A 25,112-nucleotide genomic window follows, 5' to 3' on the forward strand; every position below is an offset into this window, starting at 1 on the left:
TTAAAGATTTCCATTGTATTAGTATTTTTTTTAATTATTGTAACAAAATATCAGAGGCATGCTACTTTATAAAGAAGTAAGTTTATGTTGGCTCTTGATTCTGGAGTTGCAAGGTCTAGGGGCCTCTTCTGGTAATGGCCTTCTTGCAGGTTAAGTTCTGAGGCTACACAGAGCATCATATGGCAAGAGACAAGTATAACCCATGTGTATGTGTATGCCTTCTGGTGTCTTTCTTTTTATAAAGCCACCAGGATTCAATCATGAGAGCTCTACGCTAATGATTTTATATAATCCTAATCACTTCCCAGAGGCCCGACCTCCAAACTCCACAGATTTTTTTCTAGTGTCTTAACACCTCACAATGGGAATTAAATTTCAACACTTATAGCCTTGAGGAACTCTCAATCATTAACCACCCCCTCTACTCATTAGCTCCCCTATTATCAGTTCTTTCTTAACATATCTATATGCTCAAATTCAAATTACTTTTCTGCAGATTTCCCATTTTCTTTGTAGCTCTTTGGTGTCTCGGATCTGGCAAAGCCTCAGGACTGGGTGAACCCAACTACCTGCTAGTTTTTTCTCTTTACTGATGTATTTAAGAGCCTTCAAATTGCCCTGCGATTTCATCCAGTGTGTCTCTATTACCTCAGTTTCTCACTCCCCACTGCATGCTGCTTCCATTTTTCTCAGGCCTCTTAGTGCCCTGCCAGTGTTACTTGACATGACAGTCTTCTCCAGAGACCTGTGCTTCCTTTTGAAAACACTCTTGGCCTTTGTCACATCTCACTCCTTTTGTTTCCTTTTTCTCATTCTAGTTAACCCTCTTCTGTCTTCTCTGTTATTTTTGCTTTTCCCTGACTTCTAAAAGAAAGGTTCATGGAGATAAATTCCTCCTTTTTTTCTCTTTACTTTTGGTTTTAAATGTAATCTCTTTGCCCAAGTCTTTTATGTTACTTCTGGCCCAGAGTTTGTTAGGTGTAGCGCTATTGATATTTGGGCTGGATAATTATTTTGTTGTGGGGACTGTCCTGTGCATTGTAGTATATATAGTAGCATCTTTGACCTCTACCCACACTAGGTGCCAGTAGAAATCCCTCTGCCCCAGTTGTGTCAACCAAAATATCTATAGATTTGCCAGATTTCTCCTGGGGGACAGAATAACCTCCATTTGAGAATTAGTTAACTAGCCTAAAGCTCTCTTCTGAGGGATCTAAGGAAAATACCTTTTTGACACCAACAACTTGGTCTCATTGGCATCACAAATTTAACATGATAAAAGTGGACTCTTGTTTTCTGTCCAATATGTTCTTTCTCCAGCTTTCCCCCTTTTATATCTTTCATGGCCTTATGGGCCATTGGAAGTACTTTGGCTTTAATTTTGAGCGAATAGGAAGCTTCAGGGAGTTTGGAGCCAAGAACTGAGATAGTCTCCTTTTGGGTCAGACCTTCTATGAGAATAGACTATGAGTGGGAAGATTGAAGCAGGAAGACCAAATAAGAGATCACTCTGGTGATGCCAGTGAAGAATGGTAGTGCCCTGGGCCAGGGTGGTAATAGAAGGGGTGGTAAGAAGTAGTGTCTTTGGATTATTCTTGAGAAGAGTAGTGCTGTGTCACATCATGAAATTACTAACTTAGTATGCTTTACTTTTCAATTGTTTTCTAAGAACTTATGAGAAACAGGTTTTGAATCAGAGGGAGAAGAAAATAATGAAAACCCAGGAACTTCCTAGGATTTTACTGGAAGGGATTCAGCCCAGAACAGGAAGCAACATGAGGGATACAACAGGATGAGTAAGCAAAACATCCTGTATAGCCAGGTCTACCTCATAGTCTTATCTATGACTAACCCTTCCACTGTAAAATAGGTACCTTTAGAAGAATAGCTAGAACAAGTGGAAGTTGCAAGACTTTCTTCATTAAATATCAGAAGCAAGTCATTTTGGATTAAATGACTATTTATTGAAGTAGAGTGACTATTGATATTTGGGAAGAGACAGGTTTTTGTTGTACAAGATTGTCTAATACATTGCAAGACACCTAAGGTCCCTGGTTCTTCAAAAACTAGCACAAGTATGTTCCCTTTTTTTAACCTCTAGAAAAATGTGCCTCCCTCCTACACACCAATTTCCAGAGTGCGCATGGAAGTTGGACTTGCTCAATATCAAACCGCTGGACTAAGCCCACTTTTCTAATATCTCAATTACCTTTCATAAGACTATGACATATTAGATCCTTAAAAACACCTTGAATTGTTTGTTTTTAGTCTTGGGGATTTAGAAGGTATCTTTTAGAAGTTTAAAATTAGCTAATTTTTATTGCTGATACATCCCATGTGTTTTTTTGTCCATAATATATACCTTAAAATTATTAATTCTTAAATCCTTTAACAGAAGGCGTGGTTATCTCAGGGCCATTTCTAAAGATAATGGGAAGGACACATGCTCTCTTGCCAGCACTGTAATGTAAGGAAACATGAACTAAAATGAATGTGGAGTTTGGATGAAAAAGAATTTCCTTGTTGGATTTTTGTCAGAGGGCATGGTAAATAGGATTGAAAGAGGGAGCTCAATGGCTAGTATGTGAATATTTTTGTACATCAAATCTTTATCAAGTCTATCTAGTATCAAGAGCTAAATATATTTTATATAATATTTTTTAAAAGCAGTAGAAAATAGGATGTAACATTCATCATATATGTGAAGGATTAAAGTATTGGAACACTGGAAAACTAATCAAGAAAAAGATCAATAATTTTGAATGTGTCACAATAACAGGACCAGGAGAAATGCTTGTTATCAAGCATGATGAAGGAATGATATCCAAAATACCCAAAGAGTTTTCTCAAACTTAATGATGTAAAAATATTAAAATTCAGTACATAAGTGGGTAGAGTGTTTTAGCAGTTAACAAACAGTACAGTAACATGTGGGCATGTTCACCATAACTAGGTAATCAAAGAAATGCATTTTAAATCAACCTTGAGTTACCACTTCCATTCTCTCAAAGTACTTAAAATAATTCCATGTTCTTGAGGAGTTTAAAAAGAAAGGAGCCCATTTGTACTTGTTTGTTCTTATGCTTTATCTATTCCTAGTCACTGCTTTTCTCTGAATATTGTGTGTGATTTCGGACTCTTGTACCTTATCCTCATGGGTGTTTTTCCTTTGCTTCCTGGTCTCCTGTCCAGGAAAGGGTGAAGGATTTTCACCCTTGTAGAGCAGCAGTCAGAACCTGGGGGCATCCCTCCCGACTCAGTGCTGGTGAGCACTCTGCATGCAGCGCTGGGCACATGAGTTAATCCTTGCCATTGGCAGGTGGGTCTTGAGCCTGCAATGGTCAGGTCGTGCCTCAGGGCCTGGCACACAGTAATTGTTTGATGACTGTTGTCCTAAGTCATTGAAATTGGTGAATATTTTAATGAACTACAGTACATTGGGTTGTTGAAATAACACGATCATTGGAAGTATGAGTATGGTCAATTTTGTAACTAAGTACAAAATGATATTTTTAGTGTGTTTTAACTTCACTTGAAAAGTAATGTGCATAAAATGAACTGTTTTATATTTTTAGACTATTGATAAACTTTTTAAATTTACTATAGTCTTTATGATAAACTATGTAATGTAAAAAGTCAGCTAGCAAACTGACCTCTACCTCCTCCATCACTGACTAACCTCTGGGTCTCCTGTCCAGTTATCTTGTCTAACAGGAAGTAGGATGGTCTTATGGACTTTTAAAGATAATTGCATTTATGTGAGTGGAATTAGGTCCTCAAGCATATTTCAACATATACTGTTCCTTGATGCATGTAGCTTGAGAGATTTTATTTTCTAAACAATTTTATCTTATGGGTGTATAGCACTAGTTTTTAGTTTACAAATGTGTTCCCGTTATCAAAGATAAATTCCAAAGCTTCTAATGATGTCAAGTATAAATGGTAATTGATTCCTTTAACATATTTTGAGTGTGACCAACATAGAGAATTTCTTTAAACAAGTCCTTGTCTGTTAGGGAAGACAGACACTCCAGAGGCACTTCATATAGTACCATGAGTGCCGTGAACATGTGATGAACAAAGTGCAGGGAAGACAGGGGGAGGGAGAAGTTCTTTTTTTTTTTCTATTATTATTTTATTTTATTTTATTTTTTACCAAAGGAGGCCAGTGAGATGCAAGGTCCTTCTCTAGTGAGATGACTCCTCAGCAGGACTTCAGAGAATTAACAAATTTTTTTTTTTGCCAGGAGGAATGAAAATTATGAACAGAAAGGCAGAGGTATAGAAATATAGGATCTGTTCAGAAGCCACTGAAAGATTTTAGAGAGGGATATGACATGGTCAGGTTTGTGCTTTTGAGAGAAAATTGAGGTCAATGTAGAAAATGATTGTAATAAGACAACTTGAGAAAAGTGATTCTCAAACTCAGAATTCTAAGTTTTGTTTTTTTGTGTGCTCTCCTATGTGACATTTAAATAAGCATCCCCAGTGTTTAGATTGCAATATAGATAAAACATTATATTATATACAGTTCTAGCCAGTCAACCTTGTGACCTCACTATAGCTGTACATCAGAGTGTCTCTTCTAAAATTCTGAATAAGAACCAGTGCACTAAGGAATGAGATCAGTTAAGAGGCCATTGTGGTGCTCCTTTAAATTCACTGTGTAGACTTGGTGTCAGAGTTGATGTATAAGGCTAAAGAAAAAAGGAAGTACAGACCAGTGTTACTCAGATTTTTATGTGCATATGAATTGCCTAGGGAATTAAAAGGTAGGTTCTGATGTAGCAGGTCTGGGGCAGGGCCTGAAATTCAGAATTTTTATAGGTTCTTAGTGATGACAGCAATTTTTGTCCATGGACTATATTTAAGTAGCAAAAGTGAGCTAACTTGTGTGTGAGGCTGCAATGACTAGATGGTGCTGTCATCATTTGAAATGCAGAACACAAGAGAAAAGAAAGGTTGGGGAGAACCCGAGGAATCTGTCTTTCTGGGATATTTAGATCAAGAATTATTGATAGCTGGAAATTTGGATATTAAGCATAAGAAAAAAAATAAGGCCTAGAGATACAGATTTGGGAATCAGTATTTCATTGCTGGTAGTAAAAGCTAGGAGAATAAATGACATTTCCTGTAAGAAGGAGATGAAAATCATATTAGAAAATATACTTATTCCTGTTTTCTAGAATTTTAGTGCTTCATTCAAGTGACTATAAACCAGCATCCTATAAATAATTTTTGTGGTAAATTCAGGAATGGGGAAGCCTTCTTTGGAAAACAGCCTTCTTCCTTGGTAATGACTGGAGAAGAAGTTAAACATTCCATAGATCTGTTTAAGAATGCATTGAAGTATCTTTTTTATTATGAAAATCCATTCACATAAAAATATATATTAAGCAGCTTCAATATGGTAGGCCTTCTTTTCTAAGCTCTGGGTTAAAATAATAGCAAATACAATGAATCCTTGATACAATGGAGCTTATGGGAAGATTGACACAAGTGATTATAATATAGTATGGTAAATGATAATAGGGAAGTGTCGGATGATATGAGAGCACTTACGTACATCAGGAGCACATGACTCAGTGGGAGACATGGGATGACCTTCCTAAGGAAGTAACATTTAAACTGAGATCAGAAGGCTGAGTGGAGGTGACCTACAAGAAGGAAAAGATGGGTATGCAAGCAGTGTCTTAGAGGGGAGAAGGGCCTGCAGGTTGGTGTAATTCAGCATATCTGACCCATAGGGTATGTGGTATGAGATTGATGGGAGATGATATTGGAGAAGTGAACAGAGTTCATGCTAGGCAGTGATGCCTGGGACTTGGGATAGGTCAGAAAATGATATACAAGGAAAAACTATTATTCTACCTTAGTGTAGTTCAAACAGTAGTCTTATTTATGCATATGATTTTACAAGATTTTTATGGACTGACCTAATAATGGAATAGTTGCATTGTTTCTATAGGAAAAATGTCTGGGCTTCCAAAACTGTATTATAATTTAACCTTCAAAAATTATTTTAACTATTTGGGAACTGCTTGGATAAATGTATAACTCTAGTGCTTTTTGCTATTCATGCTAAAAATGTACTTTTATTGGTATTTTTTAATATGGCTGCAGTGTTGATTGTCTCATTCTCTGATAAAAATCAAATAAATGTATTATTCTACAGATGGGATTGAATTTTTTCTCTTGACCATATTTAGAAAATATATGGAAATAAATGTATAAATATTTATAAGTTGTATGGTGCCCTATATCAGAACCAGTCTTCCCACCGTGTTTACCTCCACCATCCTGAGGGCAGAGACACCAGCTTACAACAGACAACCCCACTTATTGGAAGAGAAAAGTAGCAGGAAAAATACAGATCTCTAAAACTAGCAACAACCCTGGTTTTTTTCTTCAAGTATTTTTTATCTTTCTCTTCTACCCCTCTTATCCTCCGGCCCTCACATCTCCAACATATGTGAAACCAAGAACTTTGCATGAAATAGGATTTTGAGGACTGAGTCATCTTAATAATATAATATAGAGGTGTTATATATGCCCCTTTTTTCTTTTCTTTTTTCTTCTTTTCTTTTTCTTCTCTCCTCCAAATTTTACTATTTTAACATCCTGCATTTTTCTAAATACATATGTGTGTTTGTTTTATGTACTCTATTGCCTTCCCAGGTACTGTCTACCCTAAATTACTTCCTGTCTTGCTACTAACCCTCTTCATTAGATTTCTCTTTCATACTTTCTAAGATATATTAACTCTATATCCTGATATCCTACCTCCTCAGCATATCATCCTACACCCCACCCCCAGTTTATTGTCTACCATCAGAAACTATAAACATTTTTTACAAAACTACTGAATGTATTTTAGAAAATAATTGAAACCAACATTTCTGTACATTGAGACTAAACTGTGACTGTCTTAATAACAATGAATTTTTCATAGGTGGTGTATTGTTGATATTGGTATCTGTTAACATTGTCCTTCCCCACAAAGGAGACATCTTGGAACCCTAAAAGAGCACTACAAACCTATATGGTAAAAATAGTAACACCCTAGACCCACAGAGCTGGAAAGGAAGAGACATGAGCAACATGAAAAGCAAGGGAAGAAAGTGCTCCAAACAAATCAAGACACCACATCATTAGAATCATTGGCAGCCACAACAGAAGAAATTACAGTGAAGGAATTCAGGATGTACATGGTTAAAATGTCCTTTAAACTCAAGGTAGATATAAGAGGCAAATACAGGCAGTAAAAGATCACTTCGACAAGGAGATACATAAACAAATATAGGAAGCAAAAGATCACCTCAACAGGGAGATAGAGGTTCTAAAAAAAAAAAAAACAAAACCAAACAGAAATCTTTGAAATGAAAGAAACAATAAACCAAATTAAAAGCTCAAATAAAAGCATCACCAATAGAGTAGACCACTTGGAAGGTAGGACATCAGACAATGAAGATAAAATATATAATATAATCTTGAAAAGAACATAAACACAGTGATAATAGTAAGAAACCATAAGCAGAACATTCAAGAAATATGGGCTAGCATAAAAAGACCAAATTTAAGAGTTATTGGGATAGAGGAAGGCATAGAGTTCAAACCAAAGGAATAAACAATCTATTCAATGAAATAATATCAAAAAACTTACCAAACATGAAGAATGAATTGGAAATCCAAATTCAAGAAGCTTACAGGACACCAAATGTACAAAATCACAACAGAGTTACACCAAAGCACATTATAATAAAAATGCCCAACATACAGAATAAGGAGAGAATTTTAAAAGTCACGAGAGAAAGGCATCAGATTACATACAGGGGAAAACCAATTAGGATAACAGCAGATTTTTCAACACAGATCCTGAAAGCTAGAAGATCCTGGAACAACATATCAAGCTCTGAAAGAAAATGGGTACCAACCAAGAATTTTGTATCCAGCAAAATTAAGCTTTAGATTTAAAGATGAAATAAAAGCCTTTCATGATAAACAAAAGTTAAAAGAATTTATAGCTAGAAAACTGGCACTACAAAATATCCTTGGAAAAATATTCCATGAAGAGGAAACGAAAACCAACAATGAAAATCAGCAGAGGGAGGCAGTACCCTAATGGTTTTCAAAGATTCTTAAAAGTTAAGGATTCCCTCTGTAAACCATATTATGGTATGTGTTATATACTAAGAAAGTATAAAAAAATGAAGCTGACATGATAATTATAATTAATACAAAGTAAAAGATTAGTACTACCAAAAGATGGACAATGCAAGCAGTGTCACTAAAGTCAATTGGAATGCAAAAAATAAACAAAGTATAAAATGCCTAGCTTTTTAAAATACTTAACCATAGGCTCATCATTGTCATCATCACCACCAGCTGTTGTTAGCACTAGAAATACTTGAATTTTTAAAGCAGGAAAAAGCCAGTAAGGCAAGTCCCTTTATTAAATAAGTCTATTTGAGCTTTATTTTGTTTAATGAAACTGTAAGCTGAAACTGAAACTCTGACTTTTCCATGTCTGCAACTGGCAAAGTTAATTTTATCAATATCCATCTCAGAAAAAGCATCTTTCTGTTGATACTTGCTTTCAGCTTGCAAGTAACAAAAGATTCAACTGAAAATGACTTCAAGTGATAAGTACATTTCATTATCTTATATAACTAGAAGATCTGGTTTTATAGTTGTTTTATGCAACAGCAATCCTGGATGAGTTGCCTTTTGTCCTCAGACTTCTCCCTTCCTGGTCTACAGATGGCAGCTTGAGCTCTAAGAATTTTACCTACGTAACAAAATAATCAAAATTGTAAGAAAAGAGGGCATCTCTTTTATGTTTTTTTTAAGAGTAAAGTAGATTTTCTCAGAAGCCTTCTAGAAGACTTGATTTCCCTAGCCAAAATTGTATCTCATATGCCTCAATTGCATCTCAGGGGCCTACAGGTCCTGGTTAGTTGAGACAGGTCAAAATTCATGGCCCCTGCCAGAGTGAACACAGTCAGGATTCTGTTACTCTAATTCCTCCAAGGCCAATTTATTTTTGCCTGGGCTCTTAATCCCTTTCAATCTCTTGGAGGCTCCTACTCTGTTAATCATTCTTCTTGCCTGTATTTTTCAGCTTCTCTCTTCTCACTCTTTCTTAATTCAAGTTTATTGGAAGAAGAATCTACAGATGCCATCTCCATTTTTCCCTTCCTGTTTTTTCCCCTTAAATTCCCTACAATCTGGATTCTGCTCTTCCCGATAAAAAGCCTCCTTTTTTTTGTCATTTTCAGTGACTGTCCGATTGCCTAATCCTTTGCCATTTTCTTTACTTTTTCATTGATTTTCTTTCACTTTTGTCTTTTTGTTTTGTATTTCACTTGTTTGTACTGTACTCTATTATTTTCTTCCTTCTGATTGCTTAGGGTGAATTTGTTCTTTTGCTACGTTTTCCTCCTCTTTAGATAGAAGATTAGGTTATTGATTTAAACCATTCTTTTAATATATATATATATATATATATATATAGCTGTTATTTACCCTCTATGCACTGTTTTTTTTTTTTTTTTTTTTTTTTTTTTTTTTTTTTTTAGCTATAGCCTATATACATTTTGGTATATTGTTTTGGTTTTCATTTTTTTGCAACATATTTTCCTTCTTCCTTTATAAGTTTCTTATTTAAAAAATTGGTTATTTAGGAGTGTGTATGTTTTAGAAGTCTCAATCTATAGATTGCCAATTCCATTCCTCAGGGCCTGAGGCAAGGCAGGACATCATGGTGGAAAAGTGTGTTGGAGGAAAGTGACTCAGAAAATTGCACTGAGAGCAGAGAGAGAGCTCTGCTCAAAAAAGGACAAAATATAAACGCCAAAGGCATGCCTCCAGTTACCCACCTCCTCCAGCCACACCCTATCTGCTTACAATCACCACCAAGTTAATCCCTAGCAGAGGATTAATACACCGATTAGGTTAAACCTATCATAACAATCATTTTACCTCTAAACTTTCTTGCATTGTCTCACAGATGAGTTTTTGGGGACATCTAACCATAACAGTACATATATTTAAGATAAGGTAAAAATACTTCACAGGTTCTTATTGATACTGCAATTTTGAGTTGAGACTATACTGTGCTAAGATTTTCCATTTGTATCTCTTTTCCTCTGCACTAAGAATTATGGCTTTCAAGGACATAAGTGATTATAGAATTAGAAAATCCAATTATTATTCATCCATTTTTATTCCATATTATACAGGTGACATAATATAGGATAGTAATAATATTGAGTGACAACACTAATACTATTGAGAATATTAAAATACATATTTTTTAATATACTCTCACCATCTTACTAGTATTTGGGGCTCTAAATATTTTCTGACCCTTTATTTAGCAACATTCTAGAGGACCTTCTCTGACTCCCTGCTGGAAGGAGGGTACAAAGAGGAGTAAAACAAATCCCTGTTCTCCAGAAGCTAAGTACGGGTTAGCGTTGTTGGTTTGTGTGGTATTATTCTGGTATAGAAAGGTATGGACATAGAATCTGGGATTCTTTTTTTCTTTAAAGTAATGTTAATGATTTGATTGCATGCTTCTCTCATGGTCTACTCCTATCAGGAATAGCTTCCTTTTGGTAGAGGTCTTCCATACATGTACTCACTCTCCCTTTATACTAGTCAAGCAGGGGTTCTTCAGAGAATCTGAACTAGTAAGGTGGATGGTTGGAATGATGGATGGATGGATGGATGTGAGAGCAAGGGGGAGGGAGGGAGAGTGTACTTATTTTAAGGAACTGGTTCACATGATTATGGAGCTGACAAGTCTGAAATTTGTAGGACAGGCCAGCAGACTAGAAACTCAAGCAAGATTTGAATGTTAGTAGTCTTAAATCCAAGTTTCTTCAGGAAACATCAGTCTTTTCTGATAAGGCCTCCTTTTGATTTAATAAGACCCACCATTTATGGAGAGCAATCTGCTTTATTTAAAATCAGTTGAGTGTAAATGTTAATCACATCCACAGACTTCTCATGAAACACCTAAATTAGTGTTAGACTACACAGCTGGACACCATAACCTTAGCCAAGTTGACACATAAAATTAACCATCACACCTGGGTTGAACACTAAATTTGTTGTCCAAATTGAGATTTGTTTTTTGAGAATAGGGAGTTATAAATAAATCTATATAATTATATACATAGAATATTTTATAGTTATGTGATTTTATTCATTGACATTTTTTTAATCATTGGTGAACCTATAAAATAGTCCCATCAGGAAAATTATTCTAAAAATATTAACATTTATCTGTGTTCATTAAAGCATAATAAAAACTGTTCTTTTGAGTTTCTCAACATTAAAATAACAGTAAATGTTCATATATATTATTTTGTGTTTTAGTCATAAACTGGGTATTTACATGTTTCTAAAAAATGTATTTTAAAAATTGGTTGTATTATTTTTAATTGCCTCAGAAAACTGTGGTTTTTATCAATGTTGCATTTTATGGTTGCTAGTTTTTTTGGGGGGGGCGAGGGGATACCTAGTATTGAACTTAGGGGCACTTGACCACTGAGCTACATTCTCAGCCCTGTTTTGTGTTTGATTTAGAGATGGGGTCTCAGTGAGTTGCTTGGCACCTCACTTTTGCAGAGGCTGGCTTCGAACTCATGATCCTCCTATCTCAGCCTCCGGAGCTGCTGGGGTTATAGGTGTGTGCCATCGTACCTGGCAAATTGCTAAATTTAAAAACAATGAAAAATTCTGTTGATTTCTTTTAAACCGCTGCTATCCTCTATAAATTATGATTAAAAAATTTTAGAATAGAATCTCAGACTATAAATACTAAGGTACCTTTTAATTTCAAAGCAAATTCTACTAAATGAGATTATTCTAAAATTTTGAAGTTTTGAAATAGCTTAACATGTAAATATTCCAGCCCATATTATTTCACAGATATTGTCTTTTTTGCTCTATTAAGAAGACAAAATTTTTAGAAGACAAAGCTTGTTACATAAATTGTATCTATTTTATAGGTCTTGAAAAAATTTATCAAATTTACATGCTGTTAACTTTTAGGGATTCATTCTTCGGTTTATTTCATTTTGGCATGTATTATAAATAAGTTATCTTTAAATATTAAATATTGAATTAAAATATTTTTTCTTATTTTAGCTGCTGTTATAAAATACCATAAATTGAATGACTTAAATAACAAGCATTTATTTCTCATAGTTCTTGAGGCTTCGAAGTCTAAGACCAAGGTGCTGGCAGATTCATTGTTTGACAAGGGCTTGCTTCCTGGTTGTAGAACTGGTTTGATCTTATGTCCTTATATGACCCTTCCTTTGTGTGTGCTCTTGAGCAAGAGGAAGGAAAGGAGAGACAGAGAAAGATCTTGTCTCATTATTTTATAAAGGCCTTAATATTATCATGAGGGTCCCAATTATATAACCTAATCTAACTTTAATCACCTCTCAGATGCCATACCTGGAAATACTCTCACATTAGGTATTAGGACTTAAACATTAAGTGTTTTGCAGTGGGGACACATATTTTTAATCCATAGCTATTTCCAACTGAGTTTCAACAAAATAAAACCAGATTTAGAAAGTGATTGAAAATCATCAGTGCTATTGATTTTGCCAAATAGATCTTAAAAGATTCAAAGAATTCTAAAACAGGTAACAAAAAGAAAACATGTACTACTATGATGAAGTATTTTTTAAATTTGACATTATCTTTTTCACAAAAAATTTTAATTCACTTTCTTTATGTATGTATAAATTTTCATAAAACTTGTCAGACTATAACAGCTTCTGTGGATAGAGTTGTGAAATTGCTTCCATTTTTATTGGTAGTGGTATATTAGAGTTTATCTAGGCACAGTTTTGAATTATATCTGAACCAGAACCCAAGTCTGTTTTTTTCTGTTCCATAATTGTTTTTATTTTAGTGAAAATGTTTTTACTATGATGCTATATATGCTCTACCAAAATTTGTAATTGTATTATCACTATAAAAATAGAGGTATAGAGTTGGTTCTTATTTGTAGATTTTATTTTTTGAATTTTACTATTCTTGTAAATTTAATTATGGATCTTTTGTAATCATTAAGTAGAATGAACAACTACAGACAACACAGAGTAGTGATAAAATTTGGATTGCTCAACACAAGTTTTAAGCTGAACACTTATGTTCTGCCTTCTTTCAGCTCTAATAGTGTAAATAAGTGTCCTTTGTGTGGTCTTTGCACTGTTTTGAGGTTTTGTTTTGTTTTGTTTTTAATGCTTCTTGTTAGTGACTTTGATGTTAACAATTTTTAACTATCCAATATAGAATTTAAGTGCTGTGTAGTGTTCCTAAATGCAAGAAAGCTAATGATGTACCTACAGAAAAAATAATGTGTTAGAAAGCTTCATTCAGACCTGTATTATAGTGCTCTATTATAGTTATTAGTGAATCAACAATATATATTAAATAAGATATCTTGAAACAGAAACATATGTAAAACAAAGGTACATTTCATCAGCTGATGAAAATGTGACCAGAGTGTGTCAACCCAACTTTGTATCTCTTAGGAACAATAGTTTGGTATTCACTAATTAAGTGTTTATGGTAACATTATAAAACTTAACTATTCTGAATAATGAGAGCCAACTGTAATTTTGTCTTTACTGTTGAACTTTTTAACTGAATTGAAATAGCAATTACAGCAATATCAGGTGTTTCATGTTCCACAAGATGAACATCCAAAAGCTTTACTTTGATTTCACAAATTACATGGAGCAATCAAGCCATTATTGGAATTAATTGATTTTTTCCATTTGACACTGATAGAAAGCTGAAATCATTAACTGAACTTCTTCTGTTAGTGAAGCCAAGAAAGTTAACATGTATCACTTTACCTTGACTGTGTAAAACAATTTTAAATCAGAACTAAGATTTTTTATAAAGTCATTTGATCTAGATGAAAAGTCATGCTTTATAGAGTAAAATATAAAACACTTTCTCTGCCTGCTTTTATTTCATTGTGTGTTTGGGCAAGTCATAAGCTGAGGCAGCAGCATTGGGTTTTTGGGTACACTCAGGTGTCAGTTATGATACTTATAAGAGGTAGGTTACTTCTAGGTGTCTTTCAGATTTAACTATATGTTAAATTAATAAATGGCTTCACTGCCTGTGCATCTCATACATAAGTCTGAGCTCATGCCAGAGCCTAAGTGAAAATTACAAATGTGTCCCAGTTTATTTCATACTATGAAAAAAATTGTTGGAAATTAGTGGTACCATGAAAAAAATGTTGGAAAATGAAAAATCTAGGACATATCATAATTTGGCTGGGGCGCTGAGACGGTGGCATAAATTAGGATTGTCTTGGGGAAACTGACACACATGGACACTTTACCTTTCAAAAGTCTCCTAACACCAAATTCTTGATTACTGTTTTCTCATCAAAAAGGATATGCCCTCAATATGATTCACTTGTTTATGTCTGTTTAGTAATTTCCACAGCATTATGCACTTAGAAAAGAATGTGAAGCACTCTTCTTAGTCAGATTTATTCATTGTGTCATTTCTTTTATTTCTGGAACATTTTCTATATATCTTAAAACTTTTATTCAATTTTATGTGCTTTCACTTTTAAAGTAAAGATAATAATAGTAATAAACCATGCACTTATTTTCCTTGAAATTAGTTTTTTTGTTATCTTAATACAAATACACAGTAATTAAAAATGAAAGTTGAAAATTAAAAGAAAGTAATTATATATATATTGGATAAAACTGGATTATCTGAATATATGATTATAACATTACTTTATATTCTATTACAGAATTAATTGAAAAATTTTACTCCATATCTTATGACTACAAGAGCCTTGGGAGATAGGTAAGTGACAAGGCTCTTTTGAAGAGCTATTTCTGAAACATTAAGTCATTTGATCTCATAGGTTCGTGGCAAAGGCGATGGGCTATATCTTAGTGATTTACTTCTTTTTCTCTTAATACATTAGTAGAAGTATCACATTTACATGACTCTTCATGTCAATTTTCTCTAATACCTAATGATCAATCATATTTTCCAGGGAATTTCAGTTTATTTTCTATAATAACCATAATAAGAATAGCATTAATAAGACATTGAAGTGTAGTATACCAAAAGTTACTGCATTAAAAAAAATTATTAAGTGCAAAGTACCTTGAATTGCATCTAGAAACTGAAAAAAAGGTGTTAATGGAAAAATAGATAAAATCTAGTTTAGTTCAAAATAACAAATCAGTTTTAATTTCTTAGTTTTAATAAATGTTGCCAAGATGTTAACTTTAGGAGAAAGTGGGTGAAGGGTGTACAGAAACTCTATACTGTGTTTGTGAATCTATTTTGTACGTCTAAGCTTATTCCAAAATAAGCTTAAGGCAAAAAAGCCTAAGTTTGTTGATTTGAGAATTATAATTTGGAAATAGATTTTCTGTGTAATGGTTTGAAAAAAATCAAAATTATTCATTACCTTTAAAAATACAGACTCTGTGAAATAGAGATGGAGGGAAATAATGTAATCATAGGAATTGTGGAATTTCATTTTTTGAACATTGGCATACTGTTCATGAACTTGTCCTAGTACTTAGTTACAGGCTTTCTCTGATTCCTTTAAGACATTTGTATATTCTTTGATCATTTTCTATAGCATTTTCTTTTAATACAAGCAGGCCCTTTAAATGGTTCTCAGTATGCTGCCCCCCCCCCCTTTGTTAGTGTACTAGAGACAAGATGTCAATGATGTGACTCAGTGGTTTGGAATTAAGACCTTGTTAAGCATAGTTTTGTTCAGTTATACCTACTTGAGCTTCTAGGTCAAGTTCTAGCCATAGTTGACCTATTGTTAATGAGTATGAATAAAGATGAACATAACTTAAATAGCCTTTCTGTAATTGAGCTAAAATAATTTAGAGTCGATTGCTACCAGATAATAGAAATTCTGTTTCCAAAATGGACTTTATCATGATAACTCTTAAATTTCTATAAATATTAAAAGATCATAAGAATGAAACTCTGTAGTTCACTGAAACTGTTATGTAACTTCTCATTAATAAAATAACCATGCTAGTCTTATGAATGGTTTCCTGCTTCTGTTGCCAACTTTAGTAATTTTAGTTAAAATTCATAAAGGGAAATAGAAATATATTACAATTAAGGATATAGACATTTAAAACAATAAACCCAGGCCTGAATGACTCTTAAAGGTTTGGAGATTTCTTTTTGCTTAATAATCTTTATTCAGAATTGGTATTATTAATCTTATGTTAATGGAATTTACAACACTACTTCTTTGTTATATAGCATCATTTTTCCAACTTTCATAGGGAGGTTTGGAAAAAAGGTTACTTTTTTTTTCAGACCAAGTTTGAAATCTGTTGATCATATAATATTTCACTCAAAACAAATAAATCAAATGAAACTTTTATTATTCTGTACTAGAAGAACATTAAAAGTGCTGTTTTTGAGGACATGCTTACCATTTAGCTGGTTGTTATTTTGTGGTCATAAAAGTGAGAATAAAAGAGAATAATTAATAATATTGTGCAATTACAAACCAGGTGTTTTATTTTTATTTTAATCTTCACTAAACCTGTTAGGTAGATTGGAATTCCCTTTATAAATGAGGCTGGGAGAGTAACAGGTATCTGTATGCTATCCCTGAGAATATGGGGCAAAAAGAACAATATCCCTTTGTATGCAGTACCCGCAACTTGGTTCACATTTTTAGCAGCTTCTAGGAAATGCTGACACATTTTCATGGACATATAATAAACTTCAGATTACTTCTAATTTTTCTGCGAAAGAGTACTAGATCACACTGGGTGACCTAGAACAGATTCTTCTGGGGAGACCATCCTGCATAAGTTCTCCTGTTTCTTGTTCTACCCTTGATATGGCAGAACCCTAACATGCCAGCTGTTTTCTATTACCTGATTAACCGCTTAACCTGATAAATTACAGAACACTCACTTATTGTAGGCTTCTTTGATCATATGCCAGGAACTTTTGGCATGTCTGGGGAACATGCTCACAACATGCATTTGGTCAGTTAGGTAGCTAGAAGTTCTTAGTTGGCTTGGGAACTTGGATCCAGAAACCAGGACAGTTGCCAGAGATGAGAGATGGGGTCGTTGTGCATATGACAGGTGAAATTCAGCTTTTCAGATTCAGTCAGTTGGTCAGGAGTTAGAAATGGAGTTGGTTTGTTAAACAGTTCTGTTAGTCCCCTTTTCAGATCACCTCAGTGGCTACTCACCAGACTCAAGATAAAACCCCAAGTCTAATGTTTCTCCAATTTCTGTTTTGCTTACTCTGCTTTACCCACACTTGCTTCCTTGCTACTCCTTTGATACTCCAAATCTATTTATAATTGGCTCATTTCACCTCCTTCTCTGTGCTAAACCCTCTCTCTAGTTAGCTTAGCCTGTGACTTGGTACCAATGGTGATAAAACTTTTTTTTTTTTTTTTTTGGTACCGGGGATTGAACCCAGGGCTCTGAGCCACATCCCCACCCCTTTTAAGTATTTTCTTTAGAAATAGGGTTTTGCTTAGTGCTTAGGGCCTTGCTATGTTGTTGAGGCTGGTTTTGAACTCACAATCCTCCTGTCTCAGCCTCCGGAGCTGCTGGGATTATAGGCATGCGGCACTACGCCTGGCTAGTGGAGATAAAGAGAAAAGAAAGAGCTCACATTTAGAATTGTCTAGCAATGTAGTAGTAGATGTCTCACTAGAAATTTTATAGTTTCTGTCATTTGAATTGCTTTCAAGTATAACAGGGAGTGGAGTTTTAAATTAAAGAGGGGCTGGAGTTGTGGCTCAGTGGCAGAGCACTTGCCTAACATATGTTAGGCACTTGGTTTGGTTCTCAGCATGGCGTATAAACAAATAAATTAAATAAAGGTCCATCAACAACTAAATAAAAATTAAAAAAAATAAAATTATAGAAAGACATAGCTGGAAACAAGGGGAAAAAGAGATTTAGACTCAGTATAAATAGCACTATAGTGAATAACTTGGCAACAGTTACATCTGCATGAAAATGGCTTGAGCTACTTTATAAAAAGGTGAATTCTCCATCACTGACAGCGTATAATGGAGGCTGATGTCCCTCTTTCGAGATGTTGAGATGTTGTTGAAGAAATGTGTGTTGAGTAGAGTGGGGAGAGTTGATTTCTAAGATCTTTCCAAGTCAGAGATTATATTAATTTGTAGAATCCTCTCTCTCTCTCTCTTTTTGTCCTCAGATTCTTTCTCCCATATTTGTATTGGGAAACTTTCTCCACACAAGTAAACATCACTTTTAGGTTATAGTTGTCAGTAGTTGAAAGGAAGAAAAGTTGCTTTCAATGCTGATTTCTGGTCTGATTGGCCAAGTGCTCTTCCAAAAATTTTTCTTTGAGACTTTTTCACTATTTTGATTGACCTTTTGTCTAAGTAAATAAACATACATAAACTCTTAATAGATTTTAGTTACTAAACAAAATTTGCCAAGTCTGAGAATAAAAGAACATGCTACTTGGAAATAGCCTTTGGTTATAGTTTGTTAAAAGTGGAAAATGCATCTCATCTCTACCCTTAGTCCAGAAACTCCTTGAGAAGTAGCAACTATGTTTTGAATGTTTTATTTGAGGGTCAGGAAGTCCCTTCCCTTTTCTTCAAAGAGGGAAAAATATGACTTAAGTAATGGAGGACTTTAAGTTGCAAGCATTTTTAGTTAGACCTGAGTAAGGTAATGGCCTGAAATGCAAATTCAGTTTTCTTATAACTGCTGAATTGAGGTACTTGGAATTAATAATACAGGAAAGAATTATTTTCAGGGCCTTAAAATATTTGATATTTGATCAATTCTGGAAGCTAGCACCTTGGTGATAGAATAATGTTTAAAAACTATCTCTGACCTGGCACAACTTCCTTTAGCATCTGGGCCTCCCCACACCTGGCCCCAAGGTGTGTTTTGGCATACCAATAGAGTTCTGATGAATGAAAATAGAGTTTTGATGAATATACTATTTCTGACTCTCCAAGAAAGGCCTGAATTCCTTAATTTACCTGAATCTCTTCCGGTTTCTATATCTTCTCTAGGTTTCTGACTTTGCTGCCCCTTTTCCATTATAGCTCACTCTCTCTGTCCTTTAGATTCAACTCTGCTTTCTTCCTAATAATTATCTTGACTTCACCCAAACAAAATTGTTATTCTGACTCAACACATGTAGTTTGGATTATCTTCTCTATTCGACTTGAGCCAGGATCCTACTAGGAGGAGAGAGAGATTATAAAGATAGTATGAGCATTGCACTTTCATGGTTCTTGATCTCTTGCCCCGATGCAAATTGAGCTTAATTTTTCACTTGACCATAGCAAAAGGCTAAAATATGCACCCATCTCTTAAAACCAGTAATGAAGCAATAAATGAAGAAAGAAGAAGAAATTCTTGAAATGTTTTAATGTCTTAAAAACCTCTCTGTCACCCAGCTACTTGGTACAGATCTAAGCAGGGATGAAATGAAATAGGCTTTAAACTACATACAGTTATGTTCATAAGTTCAGATTTTTTTTTTGATATCAGGGATTAAACTCAGGGGTACTTGACCAGCCCTGTTTTGTATTTTATTAGAGACAGGGTCTCACTGGGTTGCTTAGCACCTCGCTTTTACTGAAGCTGGCTTTGAACTGGTGATCCTCTTGCCTCAGCCTCCCAATCCACTGAAATGGTAGGAATAAACTGGTAGGAAATCAAATCCATTAATATATAGAAAATGGGTTTATTACAGGAATGCAGGGTTGTTTTAACATTGAAATTCACCGACATAATTTATTATTTAAACAGAAAAAAAGGAAAAGAATATATGATCCTGTCAATAGTTATAGAAAAATCATTAAAGTAAATTCATTAGTCACTTATGATAAAAACTATCAGGAGACTAGACATAGAGCGGAACTTTCTCAAGAAAGAGATATACACCAAATTTCTAGCCAAAATCTCATTTAATGGCCATTTAATTCAATTCCTTAAGGAGAGGAAAAATCCATGTAGGGCCTACTCTACCTGCATTCTTCTGTTTTTGAAATGGAGACCCAGACTAGTTTAGTGAGGCGTTAAACAGAAGCAGGTGGCATATATATTGATAAGGAATAAGTAAAATGTTCTTTATTTGCAAATGACATGGTCTTGTACAAAGAAAATGCTAAGAAATCTCCAGAAGCCACTAGAATTTATATTTGAATTTAACAAAGATTGTAGGACACAAAGCATATTTACAAAATTAGGTGTACATGTACTCTCTACCAATGAAAAATTGGAAATTGAATTTATAATTTATATGGACATAAAAAGACTCTAGAGAAGTAAGCAAAAATAAAATTTATAGTATTACAGAACATTCACTACCTAATTTGAAGATTTTCTTTGAAACTATAGTGATCAAGGCAGTATTGGCCTAAGGATAGATATAGATCAATGGAATAGAGATACTAGAAACAAATCCAGGCATCTATAGTCCATTGATTTTCAAAAGTCATGCTAAGGAAATTCAATGAGGAAAAGGTAGTCTTTTCAATAAATGGTACTGGAATGCCTGGATATCCATGTGGAAAGGTTAACTCAGACCTTCCTTCCATTCACAGAAATAACTTGAAAGAAATCATGGACCTAAATAGAAAAGGTTAAAACTGTAAAACCTGAAGAAGAAATCACAGAAGAAAATATTTAAAAACTTGGAGTAGATAAAGATTTCTAAAGATAAAAAAGCATGAGCCATAAAAGATTAAAAGTTGATAGATGTGACTCCATCAAAATTCAAAACATATTCTTCAATGGATTTTTTAAAAAAAATGTAAAGTCAGGCTGGGGTTGTAACTTGGTGGTAGAGCGCTTGCATCACACGTGTGAGGCACTGGGTTTGATCCTCAGGACTACATAAAAATAAATAAATAAAAATAAAGATATAAAAATATATTATAAAGGCAGTTCTTTGCATTTCACAATACATGTACTTGACAAACGCTCTATGACCAGAACACATAAAGAACTCTTGTAGCTCATTAATGAGGCAATCTTATTTAAAGAATAGGCAGAAGAGGATTACAAATAGCTAGTATATAGTACAGGAAAAGGTGTTTAACATCATTTGATTTCAGCAAAATACAAATCAGTAAAATAATAAGATAATGTTATATACTCACTAGAATAGCTAAAATTAAAAATAAAACAAGCAGTAACAGTGGCTGAGATGTGGACCAATCAGAACTTTCACATATTGCTAATGGGAATGTAAAATGTTGAAACCTTTTTGGAAAACTGTAGTTTCTTATATTACCATAAGACCCAACAATTCTCTTAAATATTTACCTAACAAAAATGAAAAGATATGTTCACATATAGATGTGTACATGAATGCTTATATAGGTAGATTATCCTTTATCAGAAATACTGGGGACCAGAAGTATTTCAAATTTTTTTAAGTTGGAATATTTCATAGTATTTACCAGTTGTTCATCACTAATCTAAAAATCCAGAATCTGAAATGCTCCAAAATCTAAGACTTTTTTTGCACATCATATTGACATTCAACACATTTTGGTATTTGGAGCATTTCACATTTTAGAATTTTGGATTAGGGATGCTCAGCCTGTAGCAGCTTTATTTAAGAGCCTCAAACTGGAAACGGATATCCATCAAGTAATAACTGAACAAACATTGTGGTGGAATACTATTCAATAGAAAAAGGGGTAAAGTACTGACATGCACAAATAATATAAATGTATTCAGATACATGATGCTAATAGGCCAGACACAAAAGAATACAAACTCTGTGATTCCATTTACTACACAGATTAGTACATCAGAAATGCTGGAAAAGACATTTACTCTACGGTGACAAATATAGACAGGTTGCCTACAGCTTAGGGTGGGTTGTGATGAACCTGTATGCAGTGTAAGGGGACTGTTTGGGATGATATGTAAGTTCTGTATCTTTATTAGGGCAGTAATAATAAGAGTGTATAAATTTGTCTAAAGCCATTGAAAAGTATACTTAGCGTGCGTTTGTGTATGTGGGCATGCTTATGCATTACTATTTGTGAATTATGCCCTAGTAACATTGTTTAAAAAAAATTCCTGGTTCTCAAATTTCAAAAGTTATTTTGCTAGCAAAGGATTAACTTCTGTCTCATGTTAGAAGATATTTTGTAAAGACTGAAACTTAGTTGACCTAAAAAAAATCATTTGGATAGATCAGTGTGAATATAAACAATACATTGAATTAAATATCCTTAAATATAGAAAAAGTCGATAAATTTCCACATACCTTCTAGCCTGTGTATTGGAATAGGACCCAGGCATCTTCAGAATGTATTGGTGTTCTTTTCTATTTTCTTAGATTGATATATAGTAGTACTATTGGCACTGAGAAACATCTAGCTAACATTGCAAATAATCTGTTCTTGGTTTTGTTGTAATTTTCCTGATTAATAAGTTGAATTTTATTTTTTTTTTTTTAGTTTGAAAGCAAGTTGGAAGGGGCACCAGTGTTCCTTAGAATCTATTCTTTCTTTTAGAAACAGAATCCCTAGATTTAGCATATTGTAGAGCTACCCATCTAGACCCTATGCTTTTCAGCTTCTCTTGGAGCAGGGGTGGATGTGTGACAAATGAGAAGTGAATGGTAATGTGAGTAGGGTCACCTTTAAATACATTCCTGCCTTCTTTTTTTTTTTTTTTTTTCCAACTGGCTGGGATGTTATACCAGTTATAATAGCCACCTTAGGTACAGAGTTGGAAACCATATGGAGGATGGCAGAGCCAGTGTGGATTCTTAAGTGATCTTGTGATGTATACCTTTCCCTGGCACCCTTTGTTGTTACACAAAAAGGAAAAATACCTATCTTACTTGAGCTATTGTTCTTAGTGGGGATGGGAGGGGGAGCATAGGAGGATTAGATGAACTCCAGATAGGGAAACTTTCTGCTATTGTGTGGCAGAAAGTTTCTACATTAATAAAAAATGGAAAGCATTTAAATTTTTAGTCTTTCTCTCTATACAAAAAATATATATTTTTGTTAAAGTAATTTTTAAAATAGAATGTGATTGTATACCAAGATTTTTTTTTTGATCCAATAGGCTACTTTCCAGATTATGAAGTTACAATTAAACTTTTGTTACTAGTTATTAATAAATTAATATTAATTTTCTCATAATTTTTATGGTTGTGTTTTTGGGCTATTTTATGATCAGTTTTGGTGAAGTTACACAGATTTTTTGTTTGTTTTATTTTTTATTCTAATTTGTTATATATAACAGCAGAATGTATTACAATTCATATTACACATATAGAACACAATGTTTCATATCTCTGGTTGTATACAAAGAATATTCACACCATTTATGTTTTCATACATGTACTTAGGGTAGTGATGTCCATCTCATTCCCACCGTCTTTTCTACCCTCATACCCTCTCTCTTCCCCTCCCACCCCTCTGCCCTATCTGGAGTTCATCTAATCCTCCTATGCTCCCCCTCCCATCCCCTTTATGAATCAGTCTCCTTATATCAGAGAAGACATTCGGCATTTGTATTTTGAGATTGGCTAACTTCACTTAGCATTATATTCTCCAACTCCGTCCATTTACCTGCAAAGTTGTTTAGTTTTAAAGTTGTATTTCAAGAAGCTAAATATGTTGCTCAACTTTTCTTTTTTTAAAATATTTATTTTTTAGTTGTACACAATACCTTTATTTTGTTTATTTATTTTTATGTGGTGCTGAGGATGGAACCCAGAGCCTCACACATGCTAAGTGAGTGCTCTGCCCCCGAGTCACAACCCCAGCCCTGTTGCTCAACTTTTCTATAATTATTTTTTGTCTGAGCAAGGGTTTAAAATTATTTATCAGTGATTTCTTTCATTATTTTTTTTATATTTGTCAGCTTTTAGTTTAATGTAATTTATTGCCAGTATCTCAATTGAGAATCATACCTTTTATCTGAATAAGGTAACTTTCTTTCTGATTTGTAACTTGTGCTTTGGGTTTTATTTAAGTTGATATTGATACTGCCACCTTTGTTTATATTTCCCATTAATTCTTTGTGCTTGTGATTATATTTGCCTCTTCTTTTTCATTTCTTTTACATGTGTTTCCTAAAAGTGTAGGATAGTCGAATTTTTCTGAGAACCTTTGTCTTTTAACAGCTATTTAATGTGGTTTTTTGTCAAAATTAATTCCATTGGTTTTATTTCATTGATCTTGTTTTAAGTCCTTCCTTGTTTGTGTTGTATTTTGAGTTTTTTGCTATTTGATATAAAGTTTTGTCTTTTTAAATTTAGTTTTGAGTTTTTAAATGTAACCTGCTTTGAAATCTGCTAGGAATTATTTAAGTTTTTTTAAACTTTAAACTTTTTTAAAGACTGTATAATACTTAGAATTCATTTTAGATGAAGAATCAGATGGTATCTTGATGTTCCTGGTCTAATAGGCATATTTAAGTTTTACTTATCTGCTTCTCAGTTTTCATTAAAATGATTTTAGGCTTTATCTCAGATTATTACTAAATTGGTACTTAAATAATTTATAATATTTTTCATTAACTTTTATATGGGCATAAAAATTAGGAAAACCCTAAGATTGTCACAACTTTAAATAAATTGCCACTTTTTCCAGTTATATATCAAAATGAGCCTTTAGAAAGTCATTAAAAATGTACTCTTTTTAGTATTCCTCATTATTTTCTTGATCTATTCCCATTTATCTTCAAAAGATAACTATTTTCCTTTCCTTAGTGCTTACTTTCAGGTCATTTCTTTGCCCATTAGACCAGGAGAAAGAAGTAGAAAAAGTCAGATTTTAAATTAAAATATCAAATTTTGCATTTGATAATTTCTATATCAAAGTGTTGAGAGCCACAGCCGAGTTGGGATGGCGCCTGGCATTGCCAGAAGGAGTGGTTGAGAGGTGACACCAGGGAGCCATTAAGATGATGATAATTAAATTAAGCTGTGTATAATTGCTGTTACTGGATGATGCTGGATTGGGGCAGGCTGTGTATTCAGTTGTATATGGATCCCTGCTGTCCTGCAATAGAGAGGCTCCTGGT

At 33.8% G+C, this 25,112-nt stretch overlaps 1 protein-coding gene across 15 annotated transcripts in view; it reads left to right on the plus strand.

Annotated features, from left to right (window-relative positions):
* Znf438 (zinc finger protein 438) overlaps nucleotides 1-25,112 on the plus strand; it is a 168,329-nt gene that overhangs the window by 19,554 nt on the left and 123,663 nt on the right. For 12 of the 15 annotated variants that reach the window (XM_005334293.5, XM_078023448.1, XM_040276845.2 and 9 more), the window contains one exon: nucleotides 14,822-14,877. The exons of the other annotated variants lie outside the window; for them this stretch is intronic. The gene's annotated coding sequence lies outside the window, so the exon portion shown is untranslated. The remainder of the gene's footprint in view (nucleotides 1-14,821; nucleotides 14,878-25,112) is intronic. 15 annotated transcript variants of the gene reach the window in all.

Source organism: Ictidomys tridecemlineatus, chromosome 10, assembly GCF_052094955.1.
Source record: "Ictidomys tridecemlineatus isolate mIctTri1 chromosome 10, mIctTri1.hap1, whole genome shotgun sequence".
In the NCBI taxonomy this organism is placed as follows: domain Eukaryota; kingdom Metazoa; phylum Chordata; class Mammalia; order Rodentia; family Sciuridae; genus Ictidomys; species Ictidomys tridecemlineatus.